The sequence below is a fragment of the Opisthocomus hoazin genome, chromosome 5 (assembly GCF_030867145.1).
Source record: "Opisthocomus hoazin isolate bOpiHoa1 chromosome 5, bOpiHoa1.hap1, whole genome shotgun sequence".
Taxonomy (NCBI): Eukaryota; Metazoa; Chordata; class Aves; order Opisthocomiformes; family Opisthocomidae; genus Opisthocomus; species Opisthocomus hoazin.
In genome coordinates, this window is record NC_134418.1 from 52131152 (window position 1) to 52146115 (window position 14964).

The window sequence follows — 14964 nt, forward strand, 5'->3', positions numbered from 1 at the left end:
TTGTCACAAGGCTGGCCTTGTCAAAGGAATTGTTGGAGGCTAAGCAGAGAAAGCTCATTTTAGCTCAGTATTATTGGACTTGTGGCCCCCCAAATCCTCAGTGCCAGTGACTGTGTGGAGACATGTAGTCTGTGACCCACAGTGATCGTTCCTGTCTGCTCTCCATGAGGTTCAGTGAGATATCCATAGGACCACCCCTTTGCCAGTGCATTTCCATGGTTCAGGATGCCCTTGGGCTGCAAGCTATGGTGGATCTTCAGGAGTGCCTCCCCAGTTGTGGTTGACAGCGATATAGAGCTGGGATAGACGCCTTGCAGCTCCAATGTTTGGTTATAAGTTTCAGGATAGGGCTGCCTGGGCATATCCCATCAACCAACACATCAGGAAGCCAGTGATTTAAAGAAAACTGTTTTGGGAAAGGGTAAAAATCTATAAAAGAAAATTAAAACTAACTAGCATTGAATGTATGCACAGGAGAAAGGTTGCATTAAACCTCTTTTATAAGGACATTTTTAAAAACACTCATAACATTGACTTCGGATGGAAAAAAATGGAGCCAATGTGTCCCAAGTTTGGATGTTGGTGTCTGGTGGGATTTTTGCACTGTGTGTGTTGTTTTGGTAAAGACTGGAAGAGTTCTAGGGTTGTGTAGTGCTATGCGTTTTATGGCACGTTTAAATGTCTATAACATAAATAGCTTTACCATCAGAAGGCATAAATGTCAGCCTATTGACACATTATAAAGACACAAATGGAATGTAGCCTGGCAGACTGGTGCTGGTTTTGAGATTTAATAGTACATCTGTATCATTTATCCCAGTGGGAAATAACACAGGATGTTGCCTTGTAATTTTTTACTACTGTATAATAAAATGTAACCATAATAAATGGTGTCTAAGCAAGTAATGCAGCAGATTCTGGATTTCATCCAGTGTCTTTACCACTTATCTTAGGATAGCTTTCGCCCCCCCAACTTTCGGCAGCATCTGATTTTGACTGGATACACATTGAATGTGCATCTCATTAATGTGATGCGTACGAATCTATAGGGAAAGAGACCCTCCTGCGCCAAATGCACCCCACCTCTTAGTTAGCTGGTGTTAGCAGTGTACTGGTTCATTCCTCTTTAGATCACTCACATCGTAAGTTGAACTGTCCTTGAAAGCGTCTGTTCTGCATTTCTGCGCTTCAAGAATGTCTTTGCGAGTTGATTGCTTTCCCAAACGTCCTTACTGTGATATGGTGTCATGTCCAAGTAGCCTTTTGATACAAACTCGAGGAACGATAGTTCATTGAAGTGTTATCAGACTCATGCAAATGGAGAGTAAGGATTTGGTGGCATTATGTTGGTTGAATTTAACTCATTGTGTATTCCCTGCCCAGTGCTAAATGGGGTCATCTTGCACACCTTTCAGCATGTTTGGGAGGTGCTGTGTCCTGCCTGGTGCTGGTCCTTCCCTGGCTGCAGTGTCTGGGCTGTCGCATTGCTGCAGACTGTGATTTTTTTATTTTTTTTTTTATTAAAACCACAAGAAGTCTGAGAAAGGACTCTGTATCCATTTAGGCACTTCTGCAGGGGCCTGATACTGCAGAATGGCTCTCTGGGTGCTCTCTAACATCTGGCCCACGATGTTCCAAGTGAAGAAAAATACAAAAATATTATTCTGTGCGTATGAGAGTACTGCACATTTGTAAAAAGACAATTAACATAGAAATGAGGGAGGCTTTTTGAGTCATCAAGTAGATTCATCAGACTGTGTCATTTCCTTGATTTTCATTTTAATTAGGATTAATCAGTTTTATCTCGTAAGGTCTTTGCAGGGAATTTACACGAAACAGAAGACTTTGGTCAGCAGTGTGCCAGTGTAATAGCCCCTACTTGAAGAAATCCAGCTGTGGCACGTATAGCCAGGATTTGACAGGACTCCAGGCTCTCTTCTGCTCTGGCATTAAATGCCTAGCTGTTGCAGGGAACCCTCTGGGTCTTCCAATATCAGGGCCTGGCCTTCATGTAGCTGCCTAGTTGCTTGCTTCTAAAACATCCTGGGACCAGTATATTGCTTGGGAAACCCCCCCTGGGATGCCAGCTTGAAATAATGACTGTTACCTGCTCCACGAGAAGTCTCACTTAACCCCAGCAGTTGTTGGTCCCGACAGCTGGGAACTAGAGTTGGTTGAGACAAAATGAAGCTGACCTTTTTCTTCTCAAACTCAATATATTTCACAGAAGCGTATGGGTTTGGCTGGAGTTTTGGAGGTTCTGTTTGATATGTTAAAAATGGAAAATGAGGGAAAGTAGCCAGGTAGTTATATAGGAAGGAGAGCAGCATCCCAGCGGCCTCGTAGGCGAGGTTTAAGTGAGTGTTCTGCATGATGTGGAGCAGAAGCATGACTCCGACATGCCTTAGGTGAGTGTTGGTGTCCTAGAATTGGGCTACGTACTCTTTTCTCCCTCCCCCCTCCTTTTTTTTGCATCTTTTTTAAAGTCTCTTTCTCATCTCACTGAGGAAAAAAAAATCTTCGAAAACTGTTACAAAACCAAATTAATCTTTCTGGTTTAGTTGGTAGATGTATTGATGAGCGGAAAAATTTCCTCTTGGAAATTAGAGTAATTTGCAAACATGATGAGCATTTTATTATGATTGTTTCTCTGTACCTAGAATAGATGTCTTGCTATGAATACTTCCATATAATGTGTAGGTGAAAATGTAGCTTGCAGTTTAAGTTTATTTCCTTAGTGGAAAGGATATGATTGATCCAGAATATGAAATGCACATGTTTTCGTATTAATTATGGGAGAAGAAAATTTCACCTATGAGGGCCCTACAACAGTAAGTATCAAGGGTAGGCTTTAAGCTTCTTGTACACTCAAATGACAGATTTGAAAGCCATTAGGCATATGAACAAGAAGAAAATTGAGACAGAAGGCAAAAAATGCTGAAGGGAAAATCCTACTGAAAGCCCACAAAGCATTTTCGTGCTTACAAAAATGACCTGCTTCATTCCTGTTACAAGAAGTGTTAAAATGAGAGCAGGTGACCCCTCTCCCCCAAATCATTCATCTGTTATGCCTGTGATGTATTTAGACTGAGTCCTTTCCCAGATGCTGCAGATCTGTCGGTTCTAGGGGAAATTAATGGGATTTTACCATTTGCTTTGAGGAAAAGGGGACTGGGTTTTCTCCTTCTGTCTTTGGCAGGAAGGAGTGAGGAGCTTTCCTGTCTGCTGGCTTTAAATATTGCATCTTTTTAAGCTTTTTTGCCAGATAGCCTAATTTGTGTTACTGCCATATACCATGTTGGAAAATTACAGAGGTTAATGTACAGCACTGTGATACACAACCATAATGGTAGACTGTAATGTTTTTTAAATGGTAAACCAAAGGCATTCGTAATATGAGTTACAGTGAATTGCCTGCAATTCTTGCCAGAGATTAGTTAAGCATTGCTTTTAATATTTTATGCACTGAAGTTGCTTGCAAAGACTAAAAGCTTCCCCCACTTTGCACACTCGTGCTTTGTCCTTTCTCTGTACAAAGCACAACAGAAGCGCTCTCTTGCTGATGAATTGTATGGCAGCAAATTTTATTAAATTCCAGTTATACCACCTTGGAAAGATTTTTCTAATAATCAATGAAAATTATATCAGATTTATGGTGTCATAAGTGGGCCAGTTAGTTAGAAATTTAACCTTTTGTAATATTGCTAGTTGCATATTAATATTTTTAAATATCTAAAACACATATGAATGATGTAGGAGGTTTTGACTTTAAATGTTACCTTAGAGATTTGACTGTACGTAGTCCCATTAAAACAGAAGAGTACAAGATAAAATGATCCATTTGCAATTATAATTATGCATATCGAGATTGACCATTCCTTAAAAAATTGGAAGTGCAAGGTGGAGAAGGGCACTTGAGCAATCACTCTTTGTTGAAAGCATTGATGGAAGAATAAAAAAATGGAGGGGGATCGATTTGTCAGTAATGTGCACAAAAAAGTATGGGAAGCATTTCATTGGAAGGTGAAAGGGAAGGTAACTCTTTCACTGTCATGGTTAGGTTTGCTTGTAGAGCCACCACAAAAATACATGATCAAATACAGAACAGCAAGTAACACTATGAACTACTTCATCTGCTCTCGACACTTGATAAATAAAGTGTATTAGTTCATCAACTTAGTATTGGAGAGTCAGCATGGCCTCATAAGTGCTCCACAGAGGAGGTGGGCTTTGTTCTTGCTCTGTCGATGGCCTGCTGTTTGACCTTGAGCAACTATTTTTTGTGTCTGTGCCTTTCTTTCTGCTATTCCTTGATTGCGTTGTCTTCTTGGAGGATGAGCTCTTCGGGAGAGAGATTTCTTTGCATTGTATTCTGTGAACAATGAAGTCTGAGCCTAGCCGAAGCCTCAAGGGGCATCTCTAACACAAATTATAATTGTTAGCTTTAATCACTTTCATCAAAAGAGCTTGGTAATGGAGGACAGCAGCATGCGGGATTTGGAGAGATCTGTAGGGTGCATATTAATTAAGTCACTGTAGGTGAAAGTTCCTGATTTGGTTTTATAGAGCTGATGCAGAGATGCTGACACCTAGGAATGATGCTGTACTGCTCTCTATGGGTTTCCATCACCAAAATCACGATCCCAGGTGCTCACTCCTCTGCTTGAGCAGAGCCAGAAACATTTGTGTGGTTTTTTGTGGGTTCCTCTGCCGTGAGCATTAACAACTGAAGTCGGACTGCTTGACTGTTTACAGCAGACAGCTACTCAAGGGTGGGCCATCCTGTCTTGATGGATTCTCCTCCCAGCTTGTGCTGTTGCTGAACAGAAAGTGTTTATCATTGCTCTCCCTAATAGCAGCTTCTGTTTTGGCACGGAGATGCAGCAGCACGCTGGTTTGCAGATTAATTGCCCTTCTTCTGGCATCTAGTGATGCAGAGCAGTATGTCCTTGTCCTGTTTGGGTGGATGCGTTACTCACCATAGCACAGGATTTAGAAATATTTAGCAATATGAACTCCAGCAGTCACGTTAGTAAGAGCAGGCTGTGTTGAAGTATCTACATTATCTGTTTGGCAGTACCAGGGTAACATGGGACGGAGCAAAGGAAAGAAGATGATTTCCCCTCTCCATTATGATTTTAAGTGAAACCTCTTGCCAAATTGTCCTGGCAGAGTACAGCTGGGGAAGAACTAGGGAAGAAATGACAGATGCTTTCTGAGAAGAAGTACTGTCGGTTTCAGAGGGGAGCAGGTAAGTCGAGTGGTGTGGAAAGCAGTAAAAGAAAATAAGACCAAGCTTCCCTTGCATATGGGGCAGGCGCTGTACTGCTGTGAGTGTTAGCAGGAGTCAAAGGTAAAGCAATGTCTCTCTCTTCAGTGTGTTTATTCTACCTTTTAGGGCTGGCACCAAATCCCTGTAGTTCCTGCAGTGCACCCACTACCAGTGAGCGCTGACTGTCCAGCACATATTTTGGAAGATCTTTGTTGTGCAGTCCCTGTATTGTTCCCTTCTTATTTCATTAAGAACAAGAATTCCCCAAACTATATTTGAAATCTGCATAGAAATAGCATGTGGCAGAGGCCAACTCAAGGTTGTACATGTAGCATTTGGGGAGGGAAAGCAAGAAAGATTTACCAGTCAGTACACTCACATTATGATAAAATAAAGGTGAGCTGGGAGGCGAGCATATGCTGAATCCTAAAATGACACAGAAGAGCCATAAACCACTGTATGTTGTGCTATCTCTAGCCCTTTACATTCCAAGCAGAAGTGAAATCTGGGATATCATAAATGAAACAAAGATCTTGTTTTAATTTCATTTGAAAAGCTGTTGCAAGGTAATGGGGTAACAAACATTAACTTCTTCAGACTAGGCAAACCACCATTTTTCTGCTCTATACTGCTGTCATCAAATCACAGTTATTCCCCAAAAGCTTCTTGGAACCAGGTGGAGGTTTTGCTGTAAAACACAAGTGGAGTAGTCTAAACAAGTGGCATTCTTCCTAGAAATAAAGTATGTGGATGCCCTCGTGAGGTGTTGCCTGGTCTGCTCTGCACTTGTAAAAGTGTTTTTTCCTACCAAAACTGTATATATGTGATCAAAACCAAAGGCTGAAAACAGCTAACATCTGGAGACTTTTTCATTTGTAGTGAGAAATAGTATCAGGTCTTACCCAGAGTTTGCCTGTAAATTTCTTCGATGGTCAAAAACCTATTTATTGCTTACAGAGGCAATTTTGCTCACAGACGACCTGGAATAGGTCTCTTTTTCTTCCAGAGCATCCATACTTGCCTATTACAGAGAAATCACTCAAAGTAGCATGCGTGCTGGACTCTCAAGCCTTGTTTTAAGTTTTAATTTACTACTCTGACTTCCAAGGTTACTGAATGCAAGTGATTGCTCCTTTAGTACGATGAATTATTTGTTGGGTACCAGTGCCTCAGCCTCCTTCTTTTCATACTCTTAAGGGAGTACCTGCCAAGGAGTGTATGGAGCTGGGGTCAAGCTTTCCTGTTTTGGCATCAAAGGTTAAAGCAGGACCATTCTGGATCAGCTGAGCTGTGAGACTGGAGCCCTAGGACCACTGTTTTGGTCTGCAAAGTTTTTGAAGTATAGGATGATCCAGGGTCAGGGACCACGGTAGCAGGGCTAGAGCTGTGCTGCAGTCCCTGCTGAGAAAGGCTTAGGGACCCGCCGCTGCAACTGGAGCAACTGGCCCTGGTTTATCACCAGATCTTATTTTAATCAGGCTTTATAGTTTTTCATTTTAATACACTTCTTCCAAATGAAATAGCCTGTGTTCCTCTCAACAGGTTGTGGAAAATGAGCTGGGCTTATAGTTAATGTTGGAAGCAAAATTTAGGCAGGAGGACTCATTGCCATTTCCCTTGCATGTATTTTTTAATTGTATTTTCTAATTGTTTAATTGGGGTGGGATGGGGTCCAGGAGTCCTGTGTCATCCAGCTGGACTCTGACAAAACTGATTTCCACCAAAGTTTCATCTGTAGCAATCCTAGCTGCAAGGAGCAATTTTTCATGTGTAATTAATCCCAATAACACCAGCGCTTCCAGGAGGCTGACCTGGATCCATGCATTTCATGCTGTTGTCAATTAATGTTACATTTAGCATCTAACACTATAGTTAGAAGAAAATATTGAAGATGTAAGGGAGCGGGGGAAATTTAAGGTGTAACTGCTGAGGAACAGGAATTAACATCCTTACAATCATAATTTATTTCATGTTCTTTTCAAACTAGATATTTCTTTATTGTTCTGGTGCATCAACCTCTAAAAATCTCTGGTAAATCCTCTACTATAACAATAGTTTATCCAGATCACACTGGAGTCTGTTACGGCCAAGAAATACTCATGTACCTGCATGTGTGTTCAATAACTACTTGTACCTCTAGGGTTTTTTTAATAATTGGCAGCGATAGCTTCCACTGATTTTTTTTTTCATCTAACTGTTGTTGGTTATGTGCTAGTACTGTCTTCCCATACAGAGATGTGCTTCACAGAGGTTAAAAATTCTTACAGCTTTTTAAAATCAGATCTGTTGAAAAAACCAGTTGTTCATTGCTGTATCCTCTGGTGCATGTATAGCAGAAAGTTCGTGAGTGCCTAATAGGTCCTCAGAGGCAAGTGTGAATGTTTTTTAATGTTTTTTTTCTTTTTTTCTTTGTTTCCAGAAATGCTGAATTCACTATTCTGAAAAAAATAGCGTGTGGATTTTTAGCACCCGAAGAACAAGAAAAGGTAATTACTGGACTGTATAGTCTAGCCTCATTTGTTGGCTGTGCTAAGATATTAAACTACTTGACCTGATCATGTTGCGTGAGCCTACAGCACTGTCTCTGCACATGGGTTTTGTGTATTTTCAGTTACGCAGGCACGATTGTTTCTTGAGAATATTCCTTTATGGAAAGGGAATGGGGGAACAAAAGCAGCAGAGCATGAAAATTCTGAAGCAAAATGGTAGGGAATGGCATACTGTGAATTTCTTCAGTGCGTGTAAAAGTGGAAAAGGTAAAAGGGGGGGGGGCGGGAAATAGCAAGGTGTAAGTGTGCCAACAGAAGCAGCTGTGGACTTCCCTGTATTTGCGTGACCGCTTCGCACTGCCTTGCAGCACGGTGAGCAAGTATCGTAGGAGGCGCAGTGTTCATCAGTGTTACAGCAGCCTCGTCATGTTTCGGTGACTGAGTAACTTGTGTGGTGGTGCACCCTGCTCCAGAGGTCATGAGGTCCTCTGCTGCCTGCGAGCCTGCTTCTTGCAGTCGAGTCTCTTGATCCTCTTGGGTCGTGACATTTTGCTTGGGCAATGCAGCTCGACAGGGCTGTGGCTCAGGTTCTGGTGTTAAACAAAATGCTGTTCATCAAACTTTCATGAGCCACTTTGCCGGGGGCTGCCTCTTGAAAGATTAGGCTTCAAAAAGCAGCAAGGAAAACTGTGCTGCTCTGTACCACTGCCGTCTCCTGTATTTAATTCCACCTTCTTTCCAAGTCTGAGGGGCAAGCACCCCTGTGGGACCTTGTGTGGTTTTGCACTTTGCTCCTTTCTGGAGACAAGTGATGTAGAAGTTGGGCAAGGAGGGCATGACCATGTTGGAGAGTGGTGGTCCTTCTTCAGCTGGTACATCCTTCCAGCAGTACGATGATTCAGAGGAGGGAACAGGACCCCACGTCTGCCTTAAAGCCTGTGAATGGCTTCATTAGTACTGTTGATATCCTAAGAGGAATCTACATGAGCTGAGCCTTTCAGTTACTTTTTCTAATAATTAATATGATGACTTCAAAGTAGGAAGAGATGTATGTAGATGCCACAGTATGGAGAGCAAAAGGAGACATACGGTATGAAGGTCTGTACATTTAAGTGTAGCAAAGCAAGCATAGTGAGATTTAAGAAAACAGCTGCAAAGAGGTTCAGGTAGGAGATGTTGCAGGAGTCAGGAAAGCTTCTGTATGATCACGTAACATGTTCTTATGAGACACTTTTCACTTCATTGTTAGGTTTGGAAAATGCATGTGAGTGACATCTTGTGTTCACTACATCTGCAGTGCCATACTGCCGATAATTAGCACGTGCATTTTAGAGGCAGCATAAGTAAGCCAAGATGACAACAAAAAAAATCATAGGGTGGACCAATGCTACCGCCTTCATGTATCAGCATTATAATTTTTCTGGAAGCCCGTCTTCCCACCCTACAAATGGAAGTGCCATCTCAGTCCTCAGGAAGGATGTTGAAACACACTGAAAGGGCTTAAATTTGCAACTTGCTTTGATCCTTCTGTATTTTTTTTTTGTGGTGGACTCTGCATGTGTAGATTTAGTGCAAAATTACAACAGGAGAGGAAAAATAGCAGATGGGGGAGAAGCTCTAGGAGCAAATAAACACTCGATCAAAATACATTAAGTTTTTAGAGAACCACATAGTCCTGTATTTTGGGCTCACAGTGGTTTGAATTACCTTCCATGTGCTAACGAATGGGATTCGTTTTGTTGGATACTTCCATAAGTATTTAAAGCCTTGTGTCACCATTGCCAGCTCATTTCTGTGTCCTGGGACTGTCATGTTTGGGCACTTACCCTACATCTCCTGCACATGTTAACTTTACTGGGGACTCAAACAATTCATTGCTTTGAGTATAAGTCGGTTTATCCATGTCAAAAAGAAATACTGAAAAATCCAATTTATTTAAAATCATTAATTTCCCAAAGGGAATAATGGAAAGGTGGTTTATACCTTTCTCCTTCTCAGTATCCTGCAGGTTACAGTAAGACGCTATATGTTGATAAAGAGAAAGACTGTGCTGCACTGTTGAGTTCCACTGGTATTTCACTGCTCTTTTATAGGGTCGTGAAATATTAGTCTGTTATCTGTGCAATTTAAAATTATCTGAACGAATCCAATAGTTTGTGAGTGTTTATGCTTTTTGTACAGTTGTAAAGAGATTTTTTTTAAAAAATCAGTATTTGTTTTTGTAAGCATGAAACTAAAAATACCCCCAGATTCATCATGGCTAAGTGCTTTCCAAGGACTTGGAATGAAACTACCTGCGCTTTAAAGCAATGTGGCTGAAACGGGAATTATTCCCACTGGATTTCTTAAAAGCTATAGACATTGTCTTAAAGTTTAAGCATAAGCAATAGTGTAAGTAGGTAAAGGTATGTATGTAGCAAAGAAATGGCCACTCACGTTGTTATATTTGATCAGTGTGTCATTTTTATTATCCTTTCCTGTTCTCCGAGGTCAGGAGGTTGCACGCAACTTTTTGTCAGCCCATGAAAGGGATCTCACAGAGTCATTTAGCTCTGTTGACTGTAAGAGCAGGTCAGCCGAGAGCTCCGTAATTCCTCCAGACTTCAGCAGTGTCCTTTCATTCAGTACCGCGTGGCGCTAGATTGCAGTGGCTGGGCTAGGGACGTACTGGACGTGTCTCATTGTCTTGAAGAGATGCTAGCTGCTCTGTGCATGCGCCATCCCCTAGGAAAGGCTTTGCCCCATCTTATGGGAGAAGTGAGCTTGATGGGGGTGTTCATCCCCATGAAATGGGGGCTTTTTGCAGATGGAGTGGATTTCATGCTGTGCTGCTGTTAACATCGATGAGTGGGGTCTGAAGCTTCAGTGATTGAGATTGTGCTTTTATTCCCTGCATGACGAGGCCAAAGTAAGAGATCTCAAGGCTCAAGGGCACGAGAAGCACTCTCTTTTGTTCTTGGTGCTTTTTTTTTTTTTTTTTTAAACCAGCTGGCCATGACATTAAGAATTCTAATTAATTTAGAAACCACAGGCAGTTGAAGAGAGTGAGCAATGTAATAACTGGGCCATGGGGCAGAGTAAAAGCACATCAATTATTCAGGCAGTTGCTGCTGCTTATTCCCTTCCTGGAGCTGGGCTGGCTGTCAGTGTGTGTCAGCGATGCTGCTAATGCCCTTCAGAATTTACATGCATAAACAGTGGCCTTTTAAAATCTGCACGAGGATAACTTCAGCATTTTCAATGATAGCTGCCAGCAGCGTGCTCCGTCTGGCGAGCACCGGGGGCTCTGACCAGTATTTTGGGTGCCTAGTTCAAAACCGGGATCTTCACAAGTGCATCCACTGGAAACCACTGCTGTGGAGGAGCTGCTTCTCAAAGTGGCTGAGGGGCAGTCTGAGCCATGGGAATAAAGAAACAGTCCTGCTTTAAAATGCAGATGGTGTTTGAGAGTGTTCTCTCTGGGCGAGTGAAGACCAGCATCTCTTATAATGCATCATCCTCTCCTACTGTTTCCATGATGACCCCAAAGCATGTGGTGCAAGGATTCCATGGATGCCACTGGGGCTGGACCTGCTGCAGTTGCTCTGCAGGGATGAGGGGCAGGAAGCATCCTCCTCCTTTTCCTCATAGCTGTGGCTATTTCACATCCTGCACCTTGACTTAGCTGTGGGAAAGGTGAAAAACAAGGAAGCTTTTCTCATTGAGAAGATCTAGATTCATGGGACTGTGGTGATCATCTTATACAGGTGCACCACAAAGTCTCCTGTTAGGGATGCCACGGTGAGCAACAGTGATTTCTGCGTTGAACCAGCAAGGGGTCTGAAAATTGGAGGACCTGTTGGATCTTTCTGCCGTGGACTACAAGCAGAGCACAAAGCCTTATTTTCCTGGCTGGCTAGCATGGTTATCCCTACTGCTGGAGGCAGCCACCTTGCTTTATAAAAAGTGAGCTAATTTGTGAAGGCGATGAAATAAAATGAGCCTTGCTAATTATGTGTTGTGCCGGCAAAATGACCAGCTTCGATTCGGAAAACGCTGGCTGTAATTAACAGTGAAAGGCTTTCTTCTCTGATCTGTGTAGCCATTTATGAATCACTTCTCCCCATGGAAACTTTTAAATCTGTCTCACTGGGGAGCCTGAGGAGGAACAGGTAAAATGGATTTGCTTTAATAGCTGCGGTTGTAACTTAAACACTTGAAATGATATTAAGCATCTTTCTCCATTAGCATTTCATGTTGATCCTGACGATATACCAGCCGAGGCTAAGACAGGATCAGCGTTCATTAAATGGAAGAAACTAAACTCCATAGAATAATGCTTTGGCTAAATGGGGCCTTCATTGCACTGAGAACAAGAATGCAATTAGCTGAAATGTTTGTTTACAAAATCTAATTCCTGGGGAGTATCTTCTCAGATTGGCGCTTACATCTCCTGGGCTGGTTTTGTTGCCAAGGCTTGCAGATTGACAGATTTTGCAAAGCTGGGTTGTAGCACGTGTATAACGGATGGGTCAAACTTTGCATGGTAAAGCTGAACCCAGCTGAAGAGCAAAGGCTGAGCTGCAGATGTGCCGGAGTTTATTTGTGCATTCCCCCCATCTATTTTACAGTTTACAGTTAGCTGCAATTAATAATAATTATTAAATGTTCCAGATACTAAACAGTGTAGGCTGAAGAGAAGCTGGAAATTGTGCGTTGCCGAGTGTTGTTATTGCTATGCTCCTGTCCTCCACCTAGAGCCCAAACCAGAGAAATCACAAATGGGTTCCAGCTGGGTGAGGATGCATGTCTCCCAGGGTACCTGCATGAGGAGCCTTGTCCTTCTGGTTGGTTGAGAAATGCAGACACCCTCGGTAGATGATTTAGCCCATCCATGATGTGCGTTGTGCTGTGGAAATGCTGCTTCTCCTCAGGTTACAGAGGGGAAACATGACCACTGCCATCCAGATATTAGGGTTGGGTTGTTTTTTTTTCAGTTGTTTTTTCTGGGGTGTGTGCGGGGTTTTTTTGTTAAATTAAGGCCACTAACGTGCTTCAGAGCTTATATTTAGGCGAATCAGGAGACAGGGAAAACTATTATAGGAAAATGTAAACATGTCTTGTGGGAACCGGTTGAGAAAACTGATCTTGACAAGAAGAAAACATCTCACGCCGCTTATAATATTGGCTATGCACGAAGGGTGGAGGCGTGAGCGCTTCATTCTGTGTCTTCACACAGGTGATGAAGTGCCAACGGTAGGGTTCGATTTTGTCACTGTGTAGGGTTTGTGGAGTGTGAAGGATCAGACGTCTTGAGTGTGTGTTGATACCAACAAAATAGCATGTGTTAATTTTAAAGTGTATAATAAAACATTGCTTTGCGTGCTAGGATATGGTGTGGCAGTATTTATTAGCTCATTTTCTTCTTACTGTGTAGTGCCTCTACTTTCTTTGCAGTTATTTCTTGCAGCTTCCTTGCAAATGAATAGGTGTCTGGGCTTATCTGTCAGGTGACATTGGGTAAGTACGCATTTCCTGGACACATTTGCCTCATGCATCTGGTGGCAAACATTAGACAGTTACCAGAATAATACAATTTCCTCCCCATTTGCGGAATACAGGATATTAATGGAATAGTCAGTATAATCTGTTTGGCGATGGCTTATAGTCATGTTAAATGATGGGGAACAGACTAATGAAGACCATCCTGTTGATGGATAAGGGTTACAATTTACCAACTCCACAGTCAGTAACTGCAAGAAAACAAAGCTGCTTTTGCCTAGTCCGCAGAGCGGTGGGCAGTCCACAGGTGTGTCCATGCATGTTGTACCGAGTAGATCTGCAAAGCGAGGGGTCAAGCTCCAGACCTCTGTGGGAGGTTGGGATGGGTCCACTGCAGAGGCTCCTTATCTGGTTGCAAGAGGTAAAGTCTAAAAATCCGTCAGACATCTTAGCTGTGACTTGTTAATGAGCTCGTTGCAGTGTTGTGGGTCTTGCTGCCTCCTCCCCTGCAAGTGATGCTCCCCAGCAACACTCCTCCTCCTTCAGGCAGCAAAAGGGGAACTGCAGGAGTTGATGCAGGGGCTTCCTCCTTGAGAGGGTCTGCTCAGGGGTTCACTTGGGATTTGATGCTAATATAGCATTTAAGACAGCACTTTTTCAGTTTCAACACTGGAAAGGACAAATGCTTTCCTTAATTTGCGAGAAGTGTGCCTGATACTACATGTTTATATATGCCTGAGAGTCTATTCTCAAGACAGTACATGGGCCTATCTCCTATGAAAGCTAATTACACTATTAGGGGAAGATCCTGCTAACTTAATAAGACACATTTATTTGTGTCTTAAGAGGATTTTTTGCTGAAGTGAAAGAAATCCTGAACAGTGCCAAATTTCGTTGGAAGTGTATTGTTCTTCCCTGTCCCTTCTTCTCTCCCCCTGTCAAAACTGTTCTGGAAATTGAAAATATTTCATAAGATCGAGGCATACCAAAGTAATTGATGGCAAGCAGCACTTTTCTGAGCTGTAGGGGAATTAGTCGTGCAGATGGCTTGAGGCTGATTTTTTTTTTCCTGTGGGATAGTCAGTAGGAGGCAGCATTGCCGACAGGGCCGTATACATTACAGGTATAGAAAACACAGGGAATGGAAAGAACCATGGCCAAAGTATCTCCCTTTGACCCTGCTTCGCTGTGACTTTAGCAGCCACTCCAGGTGCTATCAAGACTTTGGGGCAGATCGGGGGATTTATTTCCTGGGTCTACCTTGGGATGGAGGAGAGGACCCAGGGCCAGGGTGACTGCATCTACCCCTACCCCAGCACCCCTGTCCTCTTGGCATCCCACGAGGCAGACCATCTTCATCTCTTCTGCACTTCCACAGATAGTTACACTGCTATTAGGAGCTGAGCCTTGAGGTTTCGTACCAGCATGATTTGAATTAAGTCTAATTTAGACAAAAGTTTTAAGAGCTCTCTCCCCTCCCTCCCATACAAAATAAATTGGAGAGTTTAAATGCACTGTGTCTGGCTTGGAGGCATTTCCCTCTGGTTTATTGCTTTGCTTTTATTGATGGGCTGTGTTTGCTCTCACACAAACTGATTAATTTGAACTCGATGATTTGTTTCACACAAGTTGTTTGCTTAGGGATGAAGGCCAAATTAAGGGGTTTTTATGGGGTGGAAACTTTAGTTCCTACAGACTTCTTCAGATCTTGGTTCCGCTCCC

The 14964-nt window shown here is 42.6% G+C and overlaps 1 protein-coding gene across 17 annotated transcripts in view; it reads left to right on the forward strand.

Annotated features, from left to right (window-relative positions):
* The window catches only part of ADGRL3 (adhesion G protein-coupled receptor L3), a 522074-nt gene that overhangs the window by 80582 nt on the left and 426528 nt on the right, over positions 1-14964 (forward strand). For 16 of the 17 annotated variants that reach the window (XM_075421264.1, XM_075421268.1, XM_075421251.1 and 13 more), the window contains exon 2: positions 7692-7758. The exons of the other annotated variant lie outside the window; for it this stretch is intronic. The gene's annotated coding sequence lies outside the window, so the exon portion shown is untranslated. The remainder of the gene's footprint in view (positions 1-7691; positions 7759-14964) is intronic. 17 annotated transcript variants of the gene reach the window in all.